The 26,012-nt window shown below is 43.4% G+C and overlaps 1 protein-coding gene across 1 annotated transcript in view; it reads right to left on the bottom strand.

Moving 5' to 3' along the window:
* FAT3 (FAT atypical cadherin 3) overlaps positions 1-25,567 on the bottom strand; it is a 408,669-nt gene extending 383,102 nt beyond the window's left edge. The window contains exons 1-2 of the mRNA XM_084532289.1: positions 25,312-25,567; positions 22,157-22,271 (exon numbers count right to left, since the gene is read on the bottom strand). The gene's annotated coding sequence lies outside the window, so the exon portion shown is untranslated. The remainder of the gene's footprint in view (positions 1-22,156; positions 22,272-25,311) is intronic.
* Between the last annotated feature and the right edge of the window lie 445 nt (positions 25,568-26,012).

Raw genomic sequence — 26,012 nt, 5'->3', positions numbered from 1 at the left:
GAAAAAAACTTCACATTTCTTCACAAGTCATCTTTAAAAAAAAATATATCAAATTTCTTTCCTTTGGTTGCCAGTGCTAAAATATGCTAACAGCATTAAGGCAAGGGACGACTTGCAGAGCTCACAATCTGTATTCAGCATAATTAGCAGATGCCAATTTAACTTATTACTGCTTCTTCCTTTCTATATTATAAAAAGGATGTCAATGAAAACCTGTTATCTAAATGACTGTTTTCTCAGTGCTGATATAAAGCAACAATCATGGGAAAATACAGTCACAGAGCATGTGTTGGGAAATATCTGATTCTGAAATGACATTATAAACAGCTACATTATAAACAGCTACTGTAAAGAAAAAAATTAATGCCTTCAGACAGGACTTTCCTCTCTTCCTTCACACTTTAGATTTTCAGACTGTTTTTAAACAAAACTAATTACATATTTGGTGGCATTCCTAGTTAGTCAAATAAGCAAGACAACATTCAAGGTAAGGCAGAATTAGTAAAGGAGGTTGCTCAACTGTCTCAGCCACTGATTACTATAAAGCATGAGAAACAAATACTCTTAAGATGCATTTTCCAGTCAGAGAACTAACAGTAAGTAAGACAGAACAGAAATACCTAAGAAAGAAACCAAAGCAAGTCTTAAAAATAAGCCTCCTCCAAAATGGCAAATAATGCACTGTGTCATAGCTAAGGGGACAGTTACCGAGTGCACTTCTGCTGTCTGCAAAGCTAAAACACATTTCATAAAACAAAGCCCTCTTGAACTAAGAGGGAGGCTGTTGAAAGATGCATACAGCACACACACATGCAAAAAAAAAGCAAAGCAGCCCAACATTATGGATTAAGTAGGTTTCTAACCCAGAAACGATATAAAGATCCAGTTCAGGCATCACTTGCTGCTACTTCTCGTTGGCAAAGATGCCCTCCCACTAACATTTCTGCATATTGCAACGCAGTGCAAAAAAATATTTTAATAAACTCTCTTCTGACTATCAGGGCTGAGTTGAAAAGCCTTGTAAGGCTATGCTTCTCTGCAGCTTTATTCAATTTCAGCTGTAACTTCATTTGTTACGCTGAACAGAAAGTGTAAACTTCACCCTTCACAAGAGCTAAGGAAAAGAAAAAAAAAAAAACACATTTCATACTCTCCCTTAAGTAGTATGTGTAAAGCACGGACCAGAACCGCTGCACACATACCCCCAATTAAATTGGTCTCTCTGGAAACTAATAACTTTCCACAGTATGCACTGTAATCCAAGTAATAATTTTAAACAGGCATAAGCTGCAGCGTGCTGAACTAAGGCATTCTTACCTTGCAGAGAGTGCTTTTGAAGATGTTTAGTTACAGTAAAAGAGGAGAATGTGCACGCCGCCAGGCATTCCCCATGTACAAGGGTGCATGCCTTGCCCCACACATGCGCACGCACACACCAGCCCTGCCTGTGCTTCCTAGGTGGAGAAAGAGGAGCAGGAAAGATAAGCAGCGGTGATAATGCCCCAGCTTTATGTCTCAATCAGGGGCGACTCAGGCAGGAAGAACCATTTGAGATGAAAAAGGAAAAAAAAATATATATATATATACTTTTCTTCCTCTGGATGTAAAGAGCTTTGCCTGGATGATCTGTTAACACCTTAACACAAAAATCTCCATAACCCACGTCTCCCTCACCAGCCTATTAGTTGCACATGTCAAACGACTGCACAAACAATGCACAAAGACTTTAGCAATAAAAAAAAAAAAAAGAAAAAAAAGAAAAAAAGAAGAATCCCTTACCTTTTAGTCAGAATAAGTGACAGATAACAGCCACGAGAAACTCAGTTGGCACAGTTGCTGTACATATTTCTCTGCGGACTTCCCTTTAGTGGTCCCAAAAGCACTGAACATAAAAAAAACTCCAGCCTGCCTGCTTCATTCTTCAGCAACAGAGATACACGCTGTCACGGTAACAAGCAAAAGCAAAAAGAACTACAGATCTTAGGTTTTTAAAGCCTTTGTGTTTATGGGGAAGAAAAAAGAGGGAGCAAGGGAAAGAAGGAACAGAGCAAACACTTTTTCTAAGAGAAATCTGGTCTTGGCTGCAGAACTAACCACAGCACAGGATCATTCAGTTTGAATTTCCCTGTTTCCAAGCTCCTTGGGAAAAAAAAAAAAAAATCAGTCTTTAGGAAGGAAAAAAAATCAAATGCATGGATTGGGGGAAGGGAGAGGAGGAGGAGGAGGAGGGTACTGCTCCTATGTGACATACATATGGAATGAGCATTAGAACAATGCTGACAGGACAGCTAAGCAACTGCACTCTGGGGCAGCAGTTTTCAAAGCAGAGCTTTTGCAGCTTTGCAGAAAGGAGAAGAAAACAATAAAAAAAAAAAAAAAAAAAAAAAGACTCCGCAAAGGGGGAAGGAAAAAAAAAAAAGAAAAGAAAAGGGAAGAAAAATAACAGAAAAAGAAAGGAGCTGTTAATTGAAGAGGAGCTGCCGGACTTCAGAAAAAAAAAATAATAATAATGAAATGAGTTGCTTAATTTTTGAAAGGGGGGTGGGTGGGAAACGCCGCGACTGCTTTCCAGCGACGCGAGCAGAAGCCTTGGTGTCTGGTGCGCTTCGATTTTATGCGGCGCGCAGCGGGTCCCCTCCTCCTCGCCTGCCTCCCTCCGCCCTCCCAGCCTTGGAAGCTCTGGGTCCCAGGGGGCTGGAATTCCAGTGGACCCAATTAACACTGTACTTCGCTGGCTCCTTGGTATGATCGATATTAAATAAGCTGAGTTTTAGCAGCGCTGGAAAATAAAGCAGCCATGTAATTTGTGGCTGATGGAGGCTGCGGGTTTTTTGTTTTTTTTTTTTTTTTTTTCCTCTCCCTGTTTCCCTACTCCCTCGGTCTCAAAAGGATCCAACACGGCGAAAAAAAAATAGAAAAGTATGTGCCAGCGCCAGTGACACAAGCTGCATCAGATATTTGTTAGAAACTTGATAGAAGCAGAACATCGGCTGCTCATTTCACTAGCTTCGCCAGGACTTTATTAAAGTGGATTTACAAATCAATGGAAGGAATCCAAAGGTTCACAAACGGGCTCTTTCATCAGGTCCGCCGCCTGGCGTACAGGAAGTTTGCTGAAGGGGTCTGGGGGCTGTTTCGCCAGCACGCTTGTTTCAAATGGACTCCCAACAACATGACTTGTTTGGTTTGGTGAAAGAAATGCAGTAAGAGGTTCGCTGCTCTAAGGGAATGCAGCCTAGTGTATTTACTGCTTCATTCCCACAGCACGTGCTGCAAGGCACCCTACAAATTGGGAATTATTTTAATTTGAAGGGGGAAGTGGTTGGGAGGCAGTAACCTTCTTTGCTCCTGTTTTCCCTGATCTATCAATCACAGATTGCCACGTAAAAACAATCTACTACAGGCTCTCTATAGAGGAAATGCAATTACTAGGATTAACTCTTGCCGTCACAAATTAATACAATACAGTCCACAGCCAACTGCCTGCAAGCCATTAATCAAAGAATAAATGGGTGGTTTGCTTAAATCCAACCTGTCTGAAATTCTCAGGTTAAGAATGCCCCTTCCCCTTTCCAGATTTCTGCTTGTCTGGGAAAGTCAGCAGTGAGAGAAGGCAAAGAAAAACATTTTTATTTGCTGGGTCCAGGACAAATGCAAGCTAACAACATCCAGCAGTGAACCTGCTTACAAATACAGGGTTTCAGTACCAGCAGTCGCTTTTGCTTTTTTGTTTCTGGGGCGGCCATAACCTTCAAACCAAACCTAATAAATAGCACTGAGCAAGATCCTTGACTGAACAGCTGGGTTGACCAGTGACTTGAATCCATTTTGTTAAATTAATGCGAGATTGCGTTTCTGTATGAATAAGATCAATTAAAAATACTCATAAAACCATGCTACTAAAGGCAGTGAAGAGTTAAATTAATTAACTGAAAAAGCCTCCAATTAAATAATGCTAAGGTTACAATTCTAGCTGAGGAAGGAAAAAAAAAAAAAAAAAAAAAAACAAGAGCAGGATGAAATCCTGCTAGTCAGTGACTACAAGTAGTAGCTCCAAATGCCACAGTGTTTGTCACAAATTCTTGATGATGCTTAGTAAGATCTTTTACATTTTGACAAACGTGGATTATGCAGATATTCTAAGCAGTCGTCAACCATCCCACCAGGTATCACAAGCCAAATGCTTTTTTTTTTTTTTTTTTTTTTTTTACATGGGAAGACCCAAAAGAGCACTAGCAAATTGCTTATGCAGAGAAAGTCCATGTTTCTTGAGCTACCATCACTCCAGGCTCCTGCACACTTGATGAAGATGCTGTTCTTTACATTTATTGACTTCACACATTTAATCTAGCTGACATGGTGGTTTTTTTGGTGCAGGAAGGGTCAAGAAGGAAATATCCCTAAGTAACGCAGCACTGAGCAGGGAAATGCTGGGTCAGAATTTGAATGAGGGCAGAACACAGAAACATCTGCAGGACGTCAACAAAAATGCTGCAGAACCTCCTGCTCCATAGCTGTTATTGACCCAGTGCTGCTGCACATCAAACACAGCCCAGATGACGGAATTGAAATGAGAATCAAAGATCACCGGTAACATCAACCTGACCGTCCAGAGTCTAAAACATTACATTTGCCCTTCAGTCCCCTATCCTAAATTAGGAGGCAACGTGAATTGGTTGAGCAACCCCAAAAGTGGCCTCAACCTTGTATATTATGCTTCTCTTCGCAAGGGACCAAAGCACTTTGCAAGTGCTCTGCATCACCTCTCGATGTGAGAGCATACACAACCCACCTGCTAGAGGAGAAGTGCCCTCCTTCCACGAGAGCCTGAGCTACACAAAGTCACACTGCAGCTGGGATAGCAGAGGGGCTCCCAGAAAGTCTTGAAAATAAGGGACATGCTCCCAAGGGGTACCTGGCTATGGCTCTCTTCTCCACGAGCTGCTGGGATACTTCAAGCCCCATCTGACAATAGGCAGGGAAAGCTCACCCCAGCAATCAAATTATTTTCACAGAAAAACACTGTAATAAGAACATAATCCACTGAATACATCCAGGCTGAAGAGGTCCAGTGGGTAGCTGCATTTTGGGAAAGGTTGATGTTTACAACTGCACAGGGGATCGTAAGTGTTCTTAGAACCCATAAAGGATCCATCAGTCGATCTGTCATCTCAACACTCCCAGGCAGTAGGAAAGTCTTTATTATCCCCATTTTAGAGATGATGATTTGAACACTGAAAGCCTAAACTGCCTCCCCAAGGAGATGCAAGAAGTGCTGGAGAATAGCAGGGAACTGATTCCAGGCTTTTCAAGTCCCTTAACTGCGAAGACAGTTCTTGTTTCAAACACAAGCTACTAAATTTGACATATTTTGAAAGTCAAGCTATTTGTTCCTTAAAAAAAATATCAGCATCATCCCAGTCTACCTTTAAATATGAGCCAAAGCACAATTTACAGTGTTTAAGGAGCTCCAGCACTCTTAAAAAAAAAATAAGCACGTGTCTGTGCTGACAGGTTTTATTCCAAATAAAAAAAAAAAAAATCATAATCCACTTTGTAGAAAAAAAGTCAAATATAATTCCCTGATTAGAACTACAGTCCCAGTTTCATAGACCATTTCAAGCCAGTGGGTAATTGCACAGAAAGACACTCCGCAGGTGTGGAGAAAAACGGACAGAAAACATTTCTGAAAATAACCCAATGCACCAGGATCAGCCCACGTTATCGGTTAACCTCTGGGCAGAGGAAACAATTGTGAGTGCTGCTGTGGAGGTCCCAGCTCCCAACAGCCAGCAGAGAAACACGTGCTGGTGCTACTGGTATTGCTGGAGGCTGCAGGAGGAGGCTGGAAGCCTCTCCAAGCAGAGGCGGCCTCCAGTGACACCAGACTGATAAACCACAGGACAGCGTGCTCTTACCTTAATGTGATTTGGAGGAGGAACATGACTTTCATGTGAATAAAAGCAAATTCTGAGAAAAAACACAATGCTACAGAAGCCGTAATGGGTACCTAGCAGAAGTCTGAGCTGGAGAGAGCTAACAAAAGGAAAGCGCTGCTACCAAAAGAGAAAGAAGTCAGTATTTACTACTTGAGGGCAGGAACTAATGACTGCTAATGGGGCAGCACCCAGAGGAAAAGCTATAAAGATTTTTCTTTTTTTCTCCTTCAAAAACTGTATTAAGCATCAGCATTTGTAACACTCTTTGGAGAAGTACAACCTAGCCGGGTGCTCCTCAAGAACCTCTGAGAGAAACTGCAAACATGGGAGATTAGCTACGTAAGGATACACGGTGTAAAACAATTTGTAACAGCTAATCCACTTTATTACAAGCATCGTCAACTCTGTTCATTATCTAAACCTTCCGATTCAACTGTTCCTGTTCTCAAAGACTACAGCCCTTGGCATATTTAAAGTTGCTTACATTTTCTTTTTAATATACTCATTTGGATTATTAAAAGGCAAATCAATTGATAGGCTTCTCTCTTTCCCTTTAACGTCAGGTTTCATATAGTACAATAAATACCAGAAATTAAAAAAAAAAAAAAAAAAAGTAAAACATTTAACTAAATAAGCCCTGTCTTCATAAGACTGATACTTAGAAACACTGGTGAATACATGGCAATGTGGTCTTTGCTCAAGAATGCGAAAAACTCTCTGTGGATATTTTAAATATTTACCGAATGAAGGGGATGTGTATCAGGTTGCAGAGCTTTGGATTGCACACGGTTTCAAGAGATGACAATTCATGTCAATCTACATCAGTTGGCTTGTAGGCTTGTTTTGTTCTTTTTAATTTCTAATTACATTTTTATAAACTGAATGAACACAAAAAGTCAGAAACAAAAAATAAAATAAAGGAAAAACTACTATTGAAGGCACTTAACATCAGAGAAGGTTAGTCGGATAACTAGGATTTACAACTACACAATAAAACATGGTGAAGCTCAGCTGACTGCTGCTCTGCACTACTACGTGGTGAGCACTGAGGATAAAAGGCCAATTTCCCATTTGAAATTTGGGTCTTAGGAACTTGCAGCCACCAGGCTGTAGGGCCAAGTTTTTACCCTCCTGTAACAGAGGGATGCCCAGTGCACCCAAATGGAGCCACAGCTCCTGTTTCAACTACCCCACACCTGAGCTCCCCGGTGGGTGCCCACACAGCCCTGCGAAACACGAGTGGGTCACAACACCCTCAGCCAAAATGATCAGTCCTGAGCCAGATGAACCGGGAGTGAGGAAACCTTGTTCCAGCCCTCGTGCTGCTCGGAACTGCTCCAAAGGCAAGATCTGCAGAGTGAACAGGACCTCACATCGCCACAGTGCACAGGCTAGCCAGATGCTTGTGGTGCCCGTCAGGTCCCTCGCTCCACCAGCACACGTTTTCTTCACAAAAATTTTCTCAGGTCTTGAGATCCAAAAACGAAGCTCGCAGGTCTGCCTGCAGGCACCCTTGGTTCATCAGCTGGGCTCTTCAGTTTTCTGTAAATTCAGGGCCCCATGCTCCAAAAGCATGGGCAGACATTTCTCTGCAACTCTGGAAGATCCTGAAAGCCTGCTGAGGAAATAACTCAGCGCTGAGAGCAGGGCTTGGCATCTCCTGCAGCCCACAGGAGACCCAAGCTTGGCATCCAGTGTGTCAAAATGCACCAGCATTGCTTAAAGTTTCCTTTCAATCTCAGCACCTCCTCCACCTCCATACAAATGATTTTTGAACTTTTTAGGGTGCCTTCTTTTCACCACTGAGTACAAAGGCTCTTGTTTCAGCTCACCAAATTATCTTGCTGCATGTCATTTTCATGTATTGTAACTCCTGAGTGCGTGGGTACAAAGCAGACCCTCCCAAGAAAAGTACCATGAAATAAGACCAAACACCAGGTCAAAAAGCAACTGGTTATTTCTCACCTTTCCCACCTGAGATGCTCGTTCCCTCCTAGCAAGGTGTTGGTGCTGTACCTGAGATCTGACTACAGCACAGATGAGCAAAACCTAAGCAAACTGCAACCTAGGCTGAACAGTGCTGCTGCTCCCATCAAGTGAAGCTACAAATACCAGCACAGACCACATGAATCTAATCAGGACACAGCAGGCTCTGACCACTGACCACATCATGATAAAGCATCTGTTACTGTAACTTCACAGCCACAACCACCCAGGCAAGCCTGGTTACTGCTAGCTGGAGCACTCGGTCTAGAAATACCTGTAATTTACTGGGGAGCGAGGAGCTCCTTCCAGACTGAACTGAAAGGAAAGAAAAACTGTTGGAAGAAATTCATACCCGTTAGCTGCAAGCCCTTGGCTCCCCAGGCGGTGCAGGATGACTCCTGGGGCAGCCGCCTGGCCCTGGGCTGACACCATGTCCCACAGCATGCTCTGGGTTATGGGACCTGCCTCCACCCCCAACCCTGCTCACAAAGGCAAAACATTTGCATGGAGCACTGAAGGAGGACAGCTCTTGGCAAACAGCTTTTCTACACCACAAGTCCAGTCTCCCTTCCCTGTCCTGACAGCGTTCCTGAACTTTGATTCCTCCCCTGGCAGGGTGATGTTGGGATGAAGCTGCCTCAAAGGCAGAGAGAGACTGGTATCCTAACACACAACCATAAAAACCGCTCGGTTGGTCAGGGCAAATCAGCACCTCCCTGCTGGAAAACCACCAACATGGGCCCAGATACTGGGGAAGGGAAAAATAAGTATGAATAAAAGCATTACAAGTACCTAAGTAAATTGCTATGTAGTGGTCTGAGATTCCACAGGGAAAAAAAATAAATAAATAAAACATATTATAATGATATGGCTCCATTGCTAATTTTGGTTACTGATCCATCAGGCCTTTCTATAGGATGCTGGCATACAATGTGGAATGTATTTTAAGTGTCACTTTGCTTGAATATATACCTCCAACACATGCTAATAACAGTTTAAATGCAAAACCCTGCCACGTCACAGCTGCTCACATCTATTACTTCTGAAGACAGAAAGTAACTGCTAAGCATCATTCTTCAGAAATGGAGAGAGAATGTGGGAAAAGAGATGGATGGATTTGGCAAGAGATTGCAAATGCCTAGGATTTCTGTCTCCTGCTCACTGCAAGCTTGCATACTTTATTCCTTCTCCAGTTTTATTTTAGCACCAACTTTTCTGAGCGTCTTTTGCAAGCCAGCTCAGCCCAGCATGAAGTGCGTTGGCACATTCCACCACCGCAACCCCGTCACTGTGGTCAAGCAGTCAAAATCCTCATCGAGTCGCATTTTCGGAATAGACGTTAACGCCAGAGCAGCTGAAAGCACTCCCTGTTACACGTGGACAACTCCAGTGCAGCTTGTGGGAGGTCTTCGGGCATACCAGGAGGTGAAGACTGCCCGTGCTACCGAGCTCACCTCCCCATTTCATGGGCATCTCTGAAGGTCTCTGGTCAAGCTGTAGCTCAAATATATCAGCTGCAGGTTGAGTAGGTAAAATGATAAATCTCTCTTCTGAAGCCTTGTTTTCCACTGTTTTGGTATCACTTCTCTCACTGAAGCTCTTTTTTTCTCAGAGAAATACTTCATCGTCTATGATTTGCCTATACAGGGCACAATTACCCCTTACAGAGAAAGGGTGAGGAATAAACAGACACCTTACAGACTGCACCTTTCTAACAGGTTTCCAGCATAGCCAGACTGATGGACCCTTTGCTAGGAGAGAGCAGATTAACGTAATTGCCTTATAGTTTCAACGTTTTTTGTCATCTTCAGAGCAGATGTTCTCCGAGTTCTGCCCTATTTGCTAAATGCTGTCAAGTGACAATCCCCATCCATTTTGGGGAGGACTCCTGAAGTGAACTGCATGGATGTTTAAAGAGACTTGTGCTTAGGACTACTCCTTCAAAGGCTGTGAGGCTGGTTGCCATGGTTGCTGGAGGCTAAACCTGGCAGGGCTGATGTCTTTATCAAAGCCAAGCTGCAGGAACGAGCCCTGAAGGCTGGGGATGCTCCACAAAAAGCACCATCAGGGCTAGAGGTCCTGGCAACAGGAGCTGGAAGGGAGGAGGAGATAAAATGCAGCACCTGGTTAGAAAAAGGCAACTGGGATGGTCTGATCTTGGCGCAGGGGTAGGAGGAAGGAACTGCCCAGTACACAGGAAAGATAATAAAGAATCAGGCATTACCATCCAAATTAACATTGGTGGAGATGATTCCAAGTTTGGCCCAGTAACAGGCAGGCATCAGCTACCCGGCAGCTTGGGAGCAGGTAGTACTGGTGAGCAGGGGCTCCAAATCCCACAGGCAGGGAGGACGGGAGCTCAGTGGGTACAGAGTACTTCTCGAGACAGCTCCGAGCCAACAGCCTGGAGGATCACCATGCCACTGGCTTACTATCTCCATCAAAGGTCTAAGACCAAAGGTTAGGAGAATCCATTGTCCTTCAACAATTCCACATTATTTTTACAAGAGATGAAAAACTACGGATTAATGCATTTCCCTAGCACTTCTTCACCTCCCTAAACACACACAAGGAAGAGAGGAGAAGAGCAGAAGGGGAATAAATTTGTTGCACTCTTTGCATCTTGGAAAATACGGTTACTGTTCTCCTAAGCCATTTTGAACCCATCCTTCCTCAGACATCCTGCAAGACATCTCTGATGGACAGAGCAAGGAGCAGCTCCATCGCCACCATGCATGGTGTGGCTCGACTGTGCTGGCGATCAATGGCCTCTGCTCCAAAACTCAGGTTTGGATTGTAATAGCAGTGCTGTAAAAACAAGACTTTACAGCTCCTTAGCACTGCTCCTGCTCTTTTATCCAGAGCAAAAACTTCAGGGCAAAAGACATCCAGGTCATTCCCTATACTGAGCCAGCTCACATCCCATCTGGTGACCCAGTGAAAACGTGGCAAAAGGAAGAACTGCTGCCCACAATATCCAGCACTACGCAAAAACACAGGCAAAAAAAGACAGGTATGGGACAGTACACAGCACACCCTGTGAGGTTCTTGTTATGGTAAATGATGGGGATGACAGATCAGGGTTCACCATATACAAGGCACGGGATTCAGTTACTGAACTACGTGAGTAATTGGGTTTATGGATGTTCCTGGAAGAGGCAGAAGGGAAGCCATCCTCTCAGGGCAGCTAAGTGCTTGACTTCTGTGTATTTTTATGTGTTTGTCAAACACTTAGATACTACATGCACTTAGAATCCTTTAAATAAATAAAATGCATCGGGATAGTTCAGCGCAAAAGGCACTGTACCAGCGCATGTTAACCACTTCCAATGGAAATTACAACAGTGTATAGGCATAGTACATGCAGCCAAAGGGAAGCCTAATAAAAATAGGGTAGCAGGGAGAAAGAGGAGGAAATCTAAGACTGACAGCATTGCTGCCTGAAAGAAATCAGGACAGTAGATCTGAGAATAGCTCAGATCATAAGATAGAGAGGGAGGAAAAGCACCTCCTGTTTTACCACGATTGGGCCAGCTTACATTTCATTACAGGCAATCCAGGATAGGCAATTGTGTAATCAAGAGCCAGACGGCTTTACTCATTTATAATTAATTCAGAGTACTTTGAAAGTGAGCTCAGAAAATAGCCAAGTGCTTCCCTTTAAGGGAATGTCTCATAATGCTTCTGCAGGGCACCGCAAGCAAAGCAGTTGTTCAGCTGAAGACAAAAGGGTTTCTCCTGCCATAAATGAATAAAACGTTACCACAGGCAGTGAAGCAGAGAACATGGCCCATCCTGAAGGAAGGCTTTAATCCAAACACCGGAGTTTTACAGTGAGAAACACCATTCTGGACATTTTTACACCGTTTTAAGGATTGAGAGAAATCTCAGTGCATTATGGACCAAGGTGGAGACAACTCAGTCTTCTATTTATTGTACATGGCAAGCATGATTTTTGGCTCCAGAAACACAACCTGCGCTCCCATATACCCACCACACTTGCCAGGAGCGTAGGTGTTAAAAGCCTTTATGGTTGCATTGGCCCCCGTATGTTCCCCACCCTCCCCAGCCACCCTGCTGCGAACCGCCTCGACAGCAGAGCCCCGCGTCCCAGTGCTCCTCGTTTGTTCGGATCCTCAGGTATTCATTAGCTGTCCTGTGCCCACACAAATAATTCAGAAAGTTAAATGCCGCCTTCCGTTTTGCGTGGTTACTAATTTATCTACACTTAGCTTTTCATCTGTAATTCACATTGACATTAATGGAGAGACAAATATGTGTGTAACAGAACAGAGGCAGACCAAAATAAATGAGAAAAAATGTGGTCACCAGAAACCAATTATACATTCAAAACTGCATAGTGGAAACCACTGGAGTGTTGAAATCAAGTGAGGAGGAAAATGTACCAAAAACACACTTGGACTGGGGGAAGGAGGGAGTGCAGGGACATAGTTGCTAGTACATACAATCAGTCTCAGCCTCATGGAAAAGAATATAAATATTTAGACATGAACAGACCTCTTAAAATACAGTTGCAGAGCCTGCTGGCACGTGGACAAACATACAATAAGCCCACCAATGTGGAGACACAAATCAGGTAAATCAGACATGAAATTGGCAGGCAACACATGCAAGATGCGTTCTGTAAAGGCAAAATGTGTTCACCACCAAATACGAAGATGAATTTTCCAAGACAATCTGAAGCTGAACTGTAAAAGAAATAAACATTAAATATTTAAAGCTGTTCACCTAAATGCTATCACTTGGAGCACATGGTGGCTTTTCCTTCCACTAGCATTCTTCTCGCTGCAACAAAAACCCACGTCTTTAAAGAGAAACACTTTAGCAGTCTTGCTACTTTGCAAGCTGAACATCTGCCCAGATGGCCCTGAAAGAGTTAAGAGCTTCAGAGCTCAGATATTCTCCTTCCCATGTCTCAGGATAAGTACTAGAAGATTTATGTGCAATGAATTTCCAATTACAGATCTCCACCAGCTGGGCTGTCAATCAGCCTGCCTATCCAGCGCATGTCTTCACCTCCCCATGTTCTCGTTGCTCATAGAGGCTCCTTCTCCCCCCAGGAGCACACACAAAAGCATGCAATTCCCACATTCCTGCCAACTGAAGCAGGTTAAATGGTGCTTTGGACTTCCCTTGCTCCTCCAGTTCAAGACAAACATTATTTTTTCACCACAGCATCCAGGAGAACTATTCCAGCGATAAATCTGAGACACCAAAACCTATTTTAAAAGCAGAATGACATTTCCTCCAAGGCTTTTCCCATTAGCAGCCACTGGAAAGGAGTGCAGGGTATGAGGGAAATCTGGGAGGGAAGCCCTAGGATCAGGACATGAAATCTTCCTACACTGGTACCCAAGGCCCATATACAAGGTATAAAGAGGAAAAAAAAAATCCACTGCCCTAACTTTCATTATGTTAAGTTTTTCATTATTATTTTGCCCAGGTAAAGAAGTGCGAAGTTGTCAGAGAAGTAGATATGGTAGCTTTAAGATCGCCAATGTGCTCCTCAGATTCATCTGAAAGAGGCATTATCTCCCATTAATTACTAACTTACTTCCTGCATCTCACCTAGTTTTTAGCTCAGCATACATAAAGTGTTCATGAAAATGAGTGTCCTGCTCAGGGTCACCACCCACCCCATTTTAATGGATTATCCTTTATTTCTTTAATACTCCGACTTGCTCTTAGCACAACCGCACGTCCTTTACTTCATTTCGCAGCCACACGACTAAGGGAAATGCTGAATCAATAAACCTTTGCAGAGCAACACTAAGCAATATAACCAGTGATTAAATCTTGTTTTCAATGTAGAATTCTACTTGAAGAAACATAATTTAAAAAAGCTAACCACAAAGCTCTGAAAAAATATTTTCTTCCCCTGTTTGCTAAGATCTCACTAAGCCATACCCCTGAAATGAAAAAACCACAGACATGGCATCATCCCTGAGACTTTGCCTGTTACAACACGATTTTACCCCAGGCTGTTGTTTTTGCACCTGCATCTCACTTCCTAACCTGGGTTACAGAGAAGATGATTCTTGAAAGGTTAATTAGCAGCTATGTAAACAGAAAATCCTTGCTATGCATCGGAGTGAACGTGTTTCACCGCAAGGGTTGAGCACTGTGCAAAGGGCAGGACTTTCAGAGGTGGTACCAAGCCAGGTCCTCCAGCAGGACCCGTAAGTTTTTTTGTTTTTTTGTTTTTTTTGCCTGCAGAGGCCTTACCAGAGCTCTCTGGAAATTTTCATCCAAGCTTGACTGCCTATAAATAGCAAAGTGCAGCCCCCGGGGGCTGTGTGGCTCTGTGCTGTGGTTGCTCCGAGTTGCTAAGGAGATAGCAGAGCGACGGCGTGCAAACCCAGAGGAGAGCGGCACTGCTCCGGGGCTGGGCCCAGAGCCAGGCAGGTATCCTCTGGATCAGAAGCCTCCCTTGGAAAAAAATAAAATAAAAGGATGGAGACTCTCTTTGGCTTACGGAAACACTGGAAAACAAGCCTGAGAGAGGCCAGGCACGGGGAACATCAGGACAGTCATTGCCATCGACAGACTCCTGAATGATTATTACAAACCACCAACTGTCTGGGTTCTTGCAGCATCCCTGCTTCCTCAGTCCAGACCTGGGTTCTTTATCTCAGAGGAAAGTAATTATAGCCTATACTACACAGCACCTTCCCAAAGCAAAAGGAATTTTCGAATCCTTTTAAGTTACTTCTATGTAGGCTTTACAAACATGACTGATATGCAAAACATCAAGCTTTGAACTGCAGCACTGGAACAAACTACCTAAAGGAGCTGAGACTACAGGATGACCCCTGATACTCACTCTTTTTCTCATCTGAACATGCACCCAAAACACTTATTTTGGGCTAGATGATGCCTGAATGGAGAAGGAGTCTGCTCAAGACACGGGAGGCAAATAAGGGTCATCCTGAATTAAGCTTAGATGTAGATGTGACTGTCCATCTCAGCTGGTCAAATTGCATCCCTAAATAGAGGATGACTCGCAGTCGCTGTGATGGTAGCAAACTTCAGCCAGACGGAGTGCACATCCTGAGAAGAGGAGGTTTTACATTTCCAGAATGAATGGAGATATGATTTTACAGGGATATATAAGGCTTACTTAAAGTTTATGCAGGAGCAACTTTGCAATTGCTCCTGGTGGACTGGAAAACAGCCTGGAGATAAAGATATCTATAAAGAAAAAAAAAATCTAGAGTAGTTTCTAAGAACAAAACCCACAGGGAAACAGTAACAACAAAAAGGTGTAGGAATTCCTCAAAGAAACACAAATACAAAAGAGCCAAGGTAGCTCCTACGAACACTGCAGAAATATTTTGTTTTGTTATCCGCAGTTCCTCATGCAGATTACTTGGTTGTGATAGAAAATTAAATGCTTTTGTTTTCCAAGACTCATCCGCAGCTAAAATGATACATCTTAGCAGAACAAAGGCAGTCTCTCTTGCCAACGTTGTATTAGCTCATCTCTCACAGAAAAACAAAGACTTAGCAGAAAAAGGTATATTTTTCTCTGTGGCCACTGATGCTCCAAGCCACGGAAGTATCAAAGCGCATCTGACAGCCGCTCATTATTACACAGCTGAAAGAGAAAACTCTACTTTTTTCTTTTCCCCAAGACAGCAATGAAACCACATTAGGAATATTTGAAACGAAAAGCACGCAGAACAACCGAGTGATTTGAACTTACTGTCTTCCATCTTTTACAGATGAGAACGCTAACAGTAACTCACTAGCAACAAATCGACGGAGAAAGAAAGAACAGACGATTGCAGCTTATTTCTCAGCAAACGTATTCCGTAACACAGAGAAGTGTACGATAGATCTGCCACCATCTGATCTTGACTGTTGTAAAACCAGTCATTCTTCCTTCATCTGCCAAAAGAGCTCAGAATTACTGGAGATATTTTTGGCAACCTTACGGACACAGAAGCGCTGAGGCGTACTCCCAGAGGACAGCTGAAAGTTTCTTAACAATTTCCATCTATTAGATGCCACTTTCGCACATTACTTGAGGACTGTCCAGTGCGATTTTAAGTTAATTAAAGATGATGAAGATGGGGAAAGATGCCTCAGGTCTTATTGCTGCTGCTGCATTTCATTTCTACCCACAGATATTTTTTTTATGACAGTCTTAAAAAAAATCAGAAATCTGATCTTGTATCCACTGAAGTTTATGACATAATACATCCACTGAAGAACAGCTTACAACAAAGAGCTGATAAAATATTCTTTGGTCACAAATAGAAAGCTTAACTGGGAAAAAAAAATCACAAAAACGCACCCTCTCACATATTAAGCAGAAATAAAAGTGGTAAGAGTCCTCATTCAATGCTATACACTACTTCGTAAAGTCCTAACTTCCCATTTTGATTTCTGCAAATAAAACTATTTTTGACCATATTTTAACTATTTTTACAGGAAATTACAAGCATGATTGAACCGATGTAATTTGACAAGAGGAAATACAAATTATTCCTGTAAGAATTATTATTATGGTCACGAAGCAATGGGCATGAACCAAAATACAGGAAATTCTTTTTAAACATAAAAAAAACCTTTTCCACCATGAGGGTGGTCTGGCACTGGAAAGGTTTGACCAGATGGGCTGGGTAGTCTCCCTCCTTGGAGATATTCAAAGCCTGACCAGACACGGCCCTCAGCAACCTGCTCGTGTTGACCCTGCTCCAGGCAGGGGCTTGGACAAGGAGAGCTCCAGCGCTGCCCTCCCACCTCATCCCCCCTGGCTTTCCTGGAGTATTAAGCACAAAGATTCCAACGTAGTGGTTGTGGTAAGGCTGAAACTCATAAAATGTATTGAAACATATTAAAACTGATAATCAAGTATCACAGAAATCTGAATTGATTGTATTGCATGTTTGTTAGCAAAAGCAGAAGTGAACTAGAAGAGTACAATCAAAAGAAAAATAACATTTCTTTTTACATACTTCTATTTCCAACAAATGAAGTGGTGTGTCAGGAAATCCTCTTTTTTCATCAAACAACAGATCTGGAACATGGATTCTGGATTTCTGTCTCCACATTGTTATCATCTTGATGGCTATGGCTCCTTTTCTTGTCAATCTGTATGTTCTTACGTACTTTAATTAACTGTCACACTTCCTGTATTTCCCGAAATATTCTCTCCATGTCTCAAACTTCACGAACTAGTCATTTAAAGTTACTAAAAAACAGTAACACAGTGAAGCAAATAAATGACGCAGCCCTTCAAAAGCGTGGCAGAGCTAGCCAGGGAAGCCTCTTCAGCTTCCAGCTGAGTCTGAAAATGCCTCTCATCAGTCTGAGACACTCAGTCCAGCACTGACTGTGCAATTCCACAGCTCTTACTTAGCCATCACTGCTAATGAAGAAGGGAGTTGGAACTAAGCAGTGTTAGCAGCTTTGCCATCAATGTCACCCATTCAGCTCAGATTCGTAAGTGTCTTGGACAGGTCTGAGAGGTACAGGAGGAAGTGGGGAAGCTCAGCCTCAGCTGTGAGTACACGGCTGAAGCACAGACAGGCAACCAGAATGTGAAAAACTCCAAACTATGCTGAACAGCAACAGCTGAACAAGCAATATCTGGGCACACACAAATCTGGAAGATAACAGCACGCACAGCAAGCACAATGGTGCAAGTCACCGGAGTGCAATGCTAGAGAAGGCAAGTATTTGAGGGCCAGCATATTAAATTCATAATCCCCTGAATTCAGCTATTTTGACAATGCCAAACAAAGAAACCTTTCATGCAACATGTAGTTTTCCTTTAATACACAGATGTTAAAAATAGTTTTAAAAAAGTGAGGGAAAATGTAAAAAAGAATCAAATTAAAATATATTCCAGATAATAATGTCTCCATATACATTGTATGAACTCTTTCAACACCCTCCACATGGGTGTACTCTGCACATTTCTCAGCCAGCCTACTAGGAGAGGGGGAAAATGTGGCCAGAGTCAGTACAATTTTCAGGTCTGTGATGTCTAAACTGCTGATTAGTAAAGGGTTTATTTCTCTATGTGAAGCAAACCACTTCACTGGGTTAAAACAGAATAAAATTCCAGTAAGCATGAGGATTCATACAGGAGTATTTGCTAAATGCTCTGCACCCCTGGACTCTTCTTGCACATCCACAGCCATCTCCCCCCAGAGATTCAAGTCCTCACCACTTCCCTGCCAAAGCATACAGGGAAAAATGTGCTCAGCAAATACCGTATTGCTGCAAATGGGCTTGCACAACTTTCAGAGGCTTGCTGCTGAGACTGCAAAGAGTTAAACATCACAAGGCATTGCTCTGATCTCACACACCAGTGAAAGACCAGCAGCAACTCTACCCAAAGCAATGCCGCAAAATAAACATGAAGTTGAATCAGACCCATAAGTTCTTAAAAAGAGCCAGATATAGATATGGATTTCCCAAGGTGAACTCCTTTTGTACCAATGCAATCTCTAAACCTATTATCATTTAACCTTCTTCAGGATTTAGGGTTAATTTCCAACTAATAACTGCCATTCAGATCAGCCATGTAAAGCAAATTGATAGAGCTCCCACGTACTGAAAAGGGATGGGAGCATCCACTTGCAACACTTTGCCAAACCTCTGCAGAGCTGAAAAATAAAATTACTGTCTGCACAGTGGGCTCAACTCCAGTTACTCTCTTAGTGATAACATTAAATGATCCATTTGCCACCTGAAGCTGATGCAGGCTAAGAAACTAAACAATGAGACCCTAAAGGCACATTTTTCCCTATTTGGGGTGACAGCGCCTCTATTCAAGATACAGATAAAATTCTTAAAATTTCTCGCAGCATTATCACTGTCCATCTGAGTCCCCACAGAATTAAAGTTTTAAAATCCAACTCAGTTTCTCCGTCTGGAGCTTTTTGCCACCGTGACCAGCTGTTAAAGCTTAGGCGTATCATCAGGAATTCAGTGACACAGCAAAGGTTTGAATGCACACATACATTTCTGACTCCCAGCCAGCAGAAAGCAGACCAAAAAATTATGCCCATGACTAACAAGTCCCATCATGCCCCCTAAGCCTCTTCAGTATAAACTGATTTGAGAATGTAACAGTAGTCATAAACATTACATTCTCAAAAGGAACTTTTTTTTAAGAAATTTTTTTTTTTTTTTTTCTTTTTGAGTTTAAAAAATTGTATATCAACGTAGTCGTATGTGGCAGAGAGACAGCCACTTGCAAAACGGCTCAGTCCTCTTCTGAACCTTGCAAATGCAACTGGTTTGGCTTCTGCATTACTGTAAGGGCAGAGAGAAGTCAGGACTGGATCACAAGTGTGAGCTGCTGCACGTTTTTCTCTCCAAAATAGCTGCCACCTGGGGGCATGAAGCCAGGCTGCCTCCACGCTCCACAGCTGTGGTGAAGCTGTGGAGAAAACTGATCAGGGAAGGAAAATGAACAAAAATTAGTATCAAGCACAAAGCAAAGATTTTTTTTTTTTCTGAACGTTAAGCATTACTTTAAAACCACTACCAAGAGAAGGAAAGGGAAGGAGTGGGATGTGTTACTCAGCCCTGCCACACGCCAGGGCAGAGCCGAGGCGGGGGCATGGCAGTGGGTCCTGGTCTCGGCCTCTGGCCGTGCCACCACACACAGGGACACCTGATAGGAGCTGACAGGACTTCCTTGGAGAAATGGGCTGGGCCCAGACGCTGCCCCACAAATGACAAATAAAATCGGGTTCTGAATGTGAAAAGTGGGTCACGGCAGCAGAGAGGAGGACGAGCCCAGCACAGTGGCAGCATGCAGCAAAAGATGGAGGAGTGACCGGTGGGACCCCGAGGCCTTCATTAGTGGTGTTATTATGCAAATTTGGCAGCGCCCGTCAGCCTGTCAGTCCTGCAGCGGGGAGCTGCCCTAGGTGAATCTCATTAAATGCCCCTTGCCCCGCCTGTGCTTATTAGTTCTCCTGTCACCCCGCCGAGGATGCGCTCCTCCTCACCCAGCCCTGCCGAGCTGCTCATCCTGGCCTCTACACCCCCCATTCCCCCATTCCTCACAGGTGATCTTCTCCTTCCACCAGCTCCATCTTCAGTGCCACATCCTCAGAGTGGCATAGAGTGGGGCATTTTGGGACAGGGGACACATGGACAGCTGGCTTGTCCCCCACCACCCCTGCCCTGCACTTGCTTTCTCACAAAGCCAAAGGATGGGGCCACACAGAGAAGACTGGAAGCTTTTTTAAGCATTAACCGTTTTCCCCAAAAAAGTTCAAGTCCCTGCATGCCTGGGGATCCCAGGGAAAGGGCACATGTCCACCTCCATGCTGGGACATGTGCCCGAAGGACACGAGCACTGCAAGCACACAGTGCCATATGCAACATCCTCAGCTGGACTCTCCCAGCCCTCCCCTTAGTTATCGTTACCATTACTGAACAAAAAATCTGGACTTTTTAAACAGTGCTTAAATGATTCTCTCCCCCAAAGAATTAAATTACCATTTATGGCCTATTCTTCCTATTAAAAATTTATCAATTTATTCATCACTTCTAGGACTGAGACCTTTCATTTGTTTTACAATGAAGAAACCTTTGATCCGCAATTCTCCAAGGCTACCATTTTTTATTCTTCAGTTCTTCTCATTAAAAATAAAATGCCTCTATTCTCCAAAACGCCTTGATGGCACACTCAGAATGCCCACTGTAACAATGAGAAACTTATTTTAGCCTTACCTTGTGATAGGCACTTCAGAAGTTTAAAAGGCTTCTTTTTCTTTTCTTTTCTTTTCTGTTCTTTTCCTTTCCTTTTTTTTTTTTTTAAATCATAACAGTGTTCTACTACAAAAAAAAAAAAAAAAAAAAAAAAAAAAAAGGAGGTTTTACATCCAAGAACCACCAGCCAGGCTGGAAGACTGCAACCAGACAGTATTTAGAGAGTGAGCCAGAAGAATGCCTTTCTCCCAAGTACAAACAGCAAAAATAATGTTTTGCAGAATTTCACCCCCTGGCATGCTGAATTGGGCTAACCTAAGGTGAGTTTGCTCTGCAACACCTCCCAAGCACCACCCCAGCCCTTCCAAGCTGCCTACAAGGAGCAGCTCTTCAGTCGAGCGTGAGCCAGCCCAGGCATCAGGGCTCACAGGCACAGCTTGCTGAAGAACATTTGGAAACCACGTTTCAGCAATTCTGCCCCCCCACACCGCAAGTTTATCCTGTTCTCAACAGCTGGACACACAAAGATCCCTCTCAGCAAAACAACCGTTAGCGCTTGGGTGTGACTATGACCACAGAAAGCAGATCTGCCCGTCCCAAGCTGCTAAATGTGCGTTTTGCATCAGCTGCCTTGGGCTGCTTATACAGACAGCAAGACAAAACGTCAAAGTGGATTTGCTGGATTGTAATCCCGGTACATTTCACATCTCACCTCTCTGAGGACCACACACATTCACATTTCTTAATCACGTAAGATTTATATCCCCTTACCCAAAAATAAAAAGAGCTGAGGACCATTTGCCCAGCCTCAGGTTGCATGGCACAGCCTGGCCACATCCCCCTACTTTGGCCCCGTATGAAGAACAGGACGTCACTACTATCTGTCGTATGCCTTTTGGATCAAAAGTTTGAAGCACATGTCGTGGATCAGAAGTTTGAAGCGACGTGAAAGCTGTGTCAGGCCTACTCATCAGAGAGGCTCCTTCATGCCCTGGAGAAGGCTGCAGGAGGGTGTGACGTCAGCAGTAGAAATTCAGCCTTTATGTCGTTGTCCCATTGCCAATGGGGAACAGCCCGTGGGCCAAACCTGTGCCAAGCAGCAGGATAACACATGTAGAAGCTTGTTCTCCTCACTTAGGAGTTGAGATGCAGCACGAAGGGCCACAATTTGATGCTGACCCGGTGTAAAGCTGGCATGCGAGACGCCAAGTGATTCCCCAGCACAAGAGTATCTCGTGAACTTGTGCAGGTCTGCCAAGTACAACTCTGCATTACACAGACGCTTGCAGGGGAAGATCTTTTCTGATCTTTCAATACACCTAGCTGACAATTTTCCTTCGAATTCATTTTTCATGGAAAAATTTGATTTTTATCCAAAATACACATTTCCCCACATTTGCTCTCTACTGAAACTCTGATGGCTGTCAGGGAGAACAGTGCTTGAGGAGCAGGATGTGCTGTTTGCAGTTTGATTTTTAAAACCGAAACATTTTCTATATACCAGAATGCTGTTTTTTGCACACCTGTCACAGAAAGCTGAAGAACAAGCTAAAGCTGAACTCTGGACAGAGACCAGACCCTGTTCCAGGCCGTGAGTTCAGCTCACATGCAATGCAGAATCAAGCCCTCAGTCATTTCCTGAGAGGTGAAGAGGAAAAAAAAAGTAAAATCTAAACCATCCAATTCCCAGCACTTATATTCAGCAACACCAAAGCAGAATGACCAGCTAACTTGGTAGAGAAAGAATAATATACTCCCCTACCAAAGCAAGAGCATATCAGAGGATCAAAAACCACTTAGTGTCCAAGCCGCTGTTTAGTGCAAAGTAAACCCTCCAGCTGCTACAGGGAGCGGAAAGGCAACTTTTGCCAGCAGACACATTTGTGTAGAAGCCCAAGCTGTAACCACAGGACACCATCAAAAGTACCTGTGGTCCCTCCTCATTCCCAACACTCAGCAGTTACCTGTGTTAAGGGAGAGCAGAGGACAGACAGAGCCAGCGGAAAGCACAGAAATCCAGAAAACCGCTCCATAAAATAGCACGTGGCAAAGCGTAGCTAATTATGCTTTTGTCACCAAATACAAGATGGACCAAAAATATTACTGTCTTGTAAGTCACTCGCATATGCCAGAATATTTCCACTCTGCATAAATGGATTCCTTTCAAATATTGTGAAAATGAATTCATCCCGCAGAAACACAACAGGCCTAACTGCATGTCACCAGATGTCACCCGGGCTATGATACAGCCACTTGAGTATGCTCTTCACCAGCATCGCATAGGAGCCACGAATGTCTGATGAGCCCCAGGAACACGGGCTTGCCAAGCGCTTGTCAATCTCCAGCGTGTGTTATTCCTCTCCAGTAATCTCACGCCGGCATCTTGTTCCTGTGTACATAAAAGCTTGCTCAGCGTGTTCAAATTGCTGTAATTCTGACAGCCTAATCATTTGGTGAAATGCTGCCATATTAACAGATAACAGCTTGCCCTCTCTGCAAACAGGAGGCTCCTACTCTGCATCACTTGTTCCAGGGACAGGAGGGACAAGGGGGTTTCACCTCCTGCTCCTGTTGGCATGATAATATTAATGGTATTTAAATGCCCACTACGCCCCATAGCAGTGCTGAAATAAATCATGGGGGTTATTTTACTTAAGCAAAACAAAGCACACGCACAGAAAAAGAGGCGCAGTTCCCATTTTTATTCCCATTTTACTGAGCACTTCACAGAGACAGAAGAGAACTTTATGTGACAAAGGAAATGTGTGGGCTGAGAAGGCAAACTGTATTCATCCCACCCAGTCTTAGTCCAAATAACCATAATATTATTGAATTAGTGCTCTGCTTAAAATGAGTGGAGATCAGCGGCTCACCAAGTGTGGTTTGTAGTTAACCTTTGCTCTGTGAGTCACGGGAATGACTGACAGAGGTCAGGCCAAAGGTTTCCCTAGCCCAATATCCTGCTTGATACTGGCCTGCAACAGATGCGTATGGAGGAGGAAAAGCTGGCAAAATACGCTGCAATAACTCTATGCCACAATCTAGTGATCTGCAGCTCCCACATTTCAGCAACTAGAGGGGATTTCTCTCTTTTTAAGAGCATTTGATGGATTTCTTTTCCGGGAATTCGTACAGATGCTGTCTGTTGGCATGAAAGCTTCTGGCATCAACAAGGTCCAGGGGCAGCAAATTGCACGGATTCACTACGTATCTCCATCAGGTCACTTTAAGCCTCATGCCTCAGACTTGAAACAGCTGGAAGCCCAGTCATGTGAAAGACCAGCTAATCCTTCCCTTTCCAGCTAAGCAGGTTTTCCTTAGTGGCAGTAGTTATTTTAGATCCCATTACTGCTCAGATAAAGTTAAGGTTACTCTTTGCACTACTTTAGGTCTACCCTGCAGATAACGCCACATCTTGGTCAAAAATGCAGCGAAGTATTAAGGCAAATTATATATTTAAGTACAAGGCATATTTTTATGGATTAAATATATACACTTTTTGAAAAAGGCAGGAAAGTATTAGTGCCTTTCTCCCTTCCACAGCACATGACTGGGCAGGAATGACTCCCATCACAGAAGTCTTGTAGCAGGTCGTCCTAGTATAATTGCAAGGAAAGTGCTTCACGGTTTAGGCCAGTGGTTCCCACATGGCCTCTTCTAAAGTATGAACCACCTACACCCAATAGTGCACATTTCCACAGAAATTCCTCAACCCATTCTTCCATTAAATACAGGATCAAGCTATTACTAACCCTGTCCTCTTGTTTCTTTTTACGTTTTCTCCACAACTCTCGCTCACAATATTGTCAACTCTTAGGCCTCTCAAAGAGACCAGTAAAGGGAATACCTTCACTGTATCAACAATACATTGATCAATGTGCAAGCTGGTTTGTACAGGAAATAAACAACCTCCATCCTGATCAAAGGTCCTGAACATGTTGCTTGACAGACTATAAGGAAGTGTTTTAAACACTGCAGGGCACTATGTTTGCATTTAATCTTTTCTTTTTTATTACTTTCTTTTTTAAAACATTTTTCCCCAACCTGTCAGTGTTTGCTTTCCATGATTTGTTTATGCTATGTAAGCTGTAGGTTATTTCTGTAAGAGACCCTAATTTCCTCCTCTGCTGGGACTATGGCGATAGCCCCAAGGAAGTTTACACTGAAAGAGAAGAGCATGACAGGCAGTGAATTAAGTGGTTCAGAAAGAGATTCAATTAGCTTTCTCGGTGGAGGAAAATGAAGATAATAAAAAAAAAAAAGAGGAGATTCTTGGCTGTTCCACTCTCCTGTCTCAACTTCTGCAAGTGGACACCAACAGACAGTCAAAGAAAATAAAAATCAAAATAAAAATTCAATAGAAAGGGTGATTTATCAACACAAGAAAAAAAAAAATTCTTTTTTTTTTTTTCTTGCAGGTATCGCATAAGACAGAAAATGTCTCTTTAACCCCTCCTACTGAGAATCCCAGCACCAGCTTCAGCAATGGATCTGTGGGAGCTGACTGCCAACGCTCATCCATGGACGCAACCTTCACGAATGTGCAGCATCTCCCCTGCCTCTCCTTCGCGCCCCGTGGTGAGGACCACTGCCGGGCTCAGAGAGGAAGCAATCCTGAACAGGTATGATCTACATAATAATAATAATAATAATAAACAGCAGGAAAACAGCCAGTTACCTGCAAATGAAGTTACACACGTGTTGTCACCACCAGACCAGCCATATGGCTGGAGCAGCCCTGGGCTGACTGATAGAGGTTGCAAAACTCCTGTGCCCGGGCACCACCTTGTGTTCCTGCTTCAAGGTCTGACTTGCAGCTAGGAAGAGTCTTCCACCCCTCAGGGTCTTCCTTTAAGAAGGATCAAGTTCTCCTGACAGTCTTTGGTCTTCTTCCTTCCTGCCAAAAACGTCTGTAAGTTCCAGGTTTTGCCTTGGCAGCCCTCTCAAGAGAGAAAAGTGTAAGGGAGGAGCTTTCCACCCTTCCCACACACCCTTTTTTTTTTTTTTTTTTTGGTTGCCGATTCACCGTCTGGCTGAATTCATTTCATTTGTTTCTACTAGATGTTTGCTTTTCGAGCTGCTGTAAAATTAGATGGCAGGAAGCCTAGAGCTGCTGTGTAGGCATCTTCCTTACCATCTCCTAAGCCGCAAAACACAGAAATGGTGCATTCGTTCCAGTGAAGAAAGCCTGGCTAACATTCCCACAAGCCTTAAAAATGCTTTGAAACCCAGTGTTGTAAGCTCCCTGGACTGACTGAGACTCGTGTCCTCCTGGAGAAATCCCAACCTAACAAAACAATACCGCCAGCACTGAGAAGGAGCCAGACCCTGAGAGGTGTTGGAGCTCTAAGTTTTGAAAATGCCAGATATTTCTCAATC

Source organism: Aythya ferina (assembly GCF_964211825.1).
Source record: "Aythya ferina genome assembly, chromosome: 1".
Taxonomy (NCBI): domain Eukaryota; kingdom Metazoa; phylum Chordata; class Aves; order Anseriformes; family Anatidae; genus Aythya; species Aythya ferina.
This window is presented reverse-complemented; position numbering and strand designations above follow the sequence as displayed.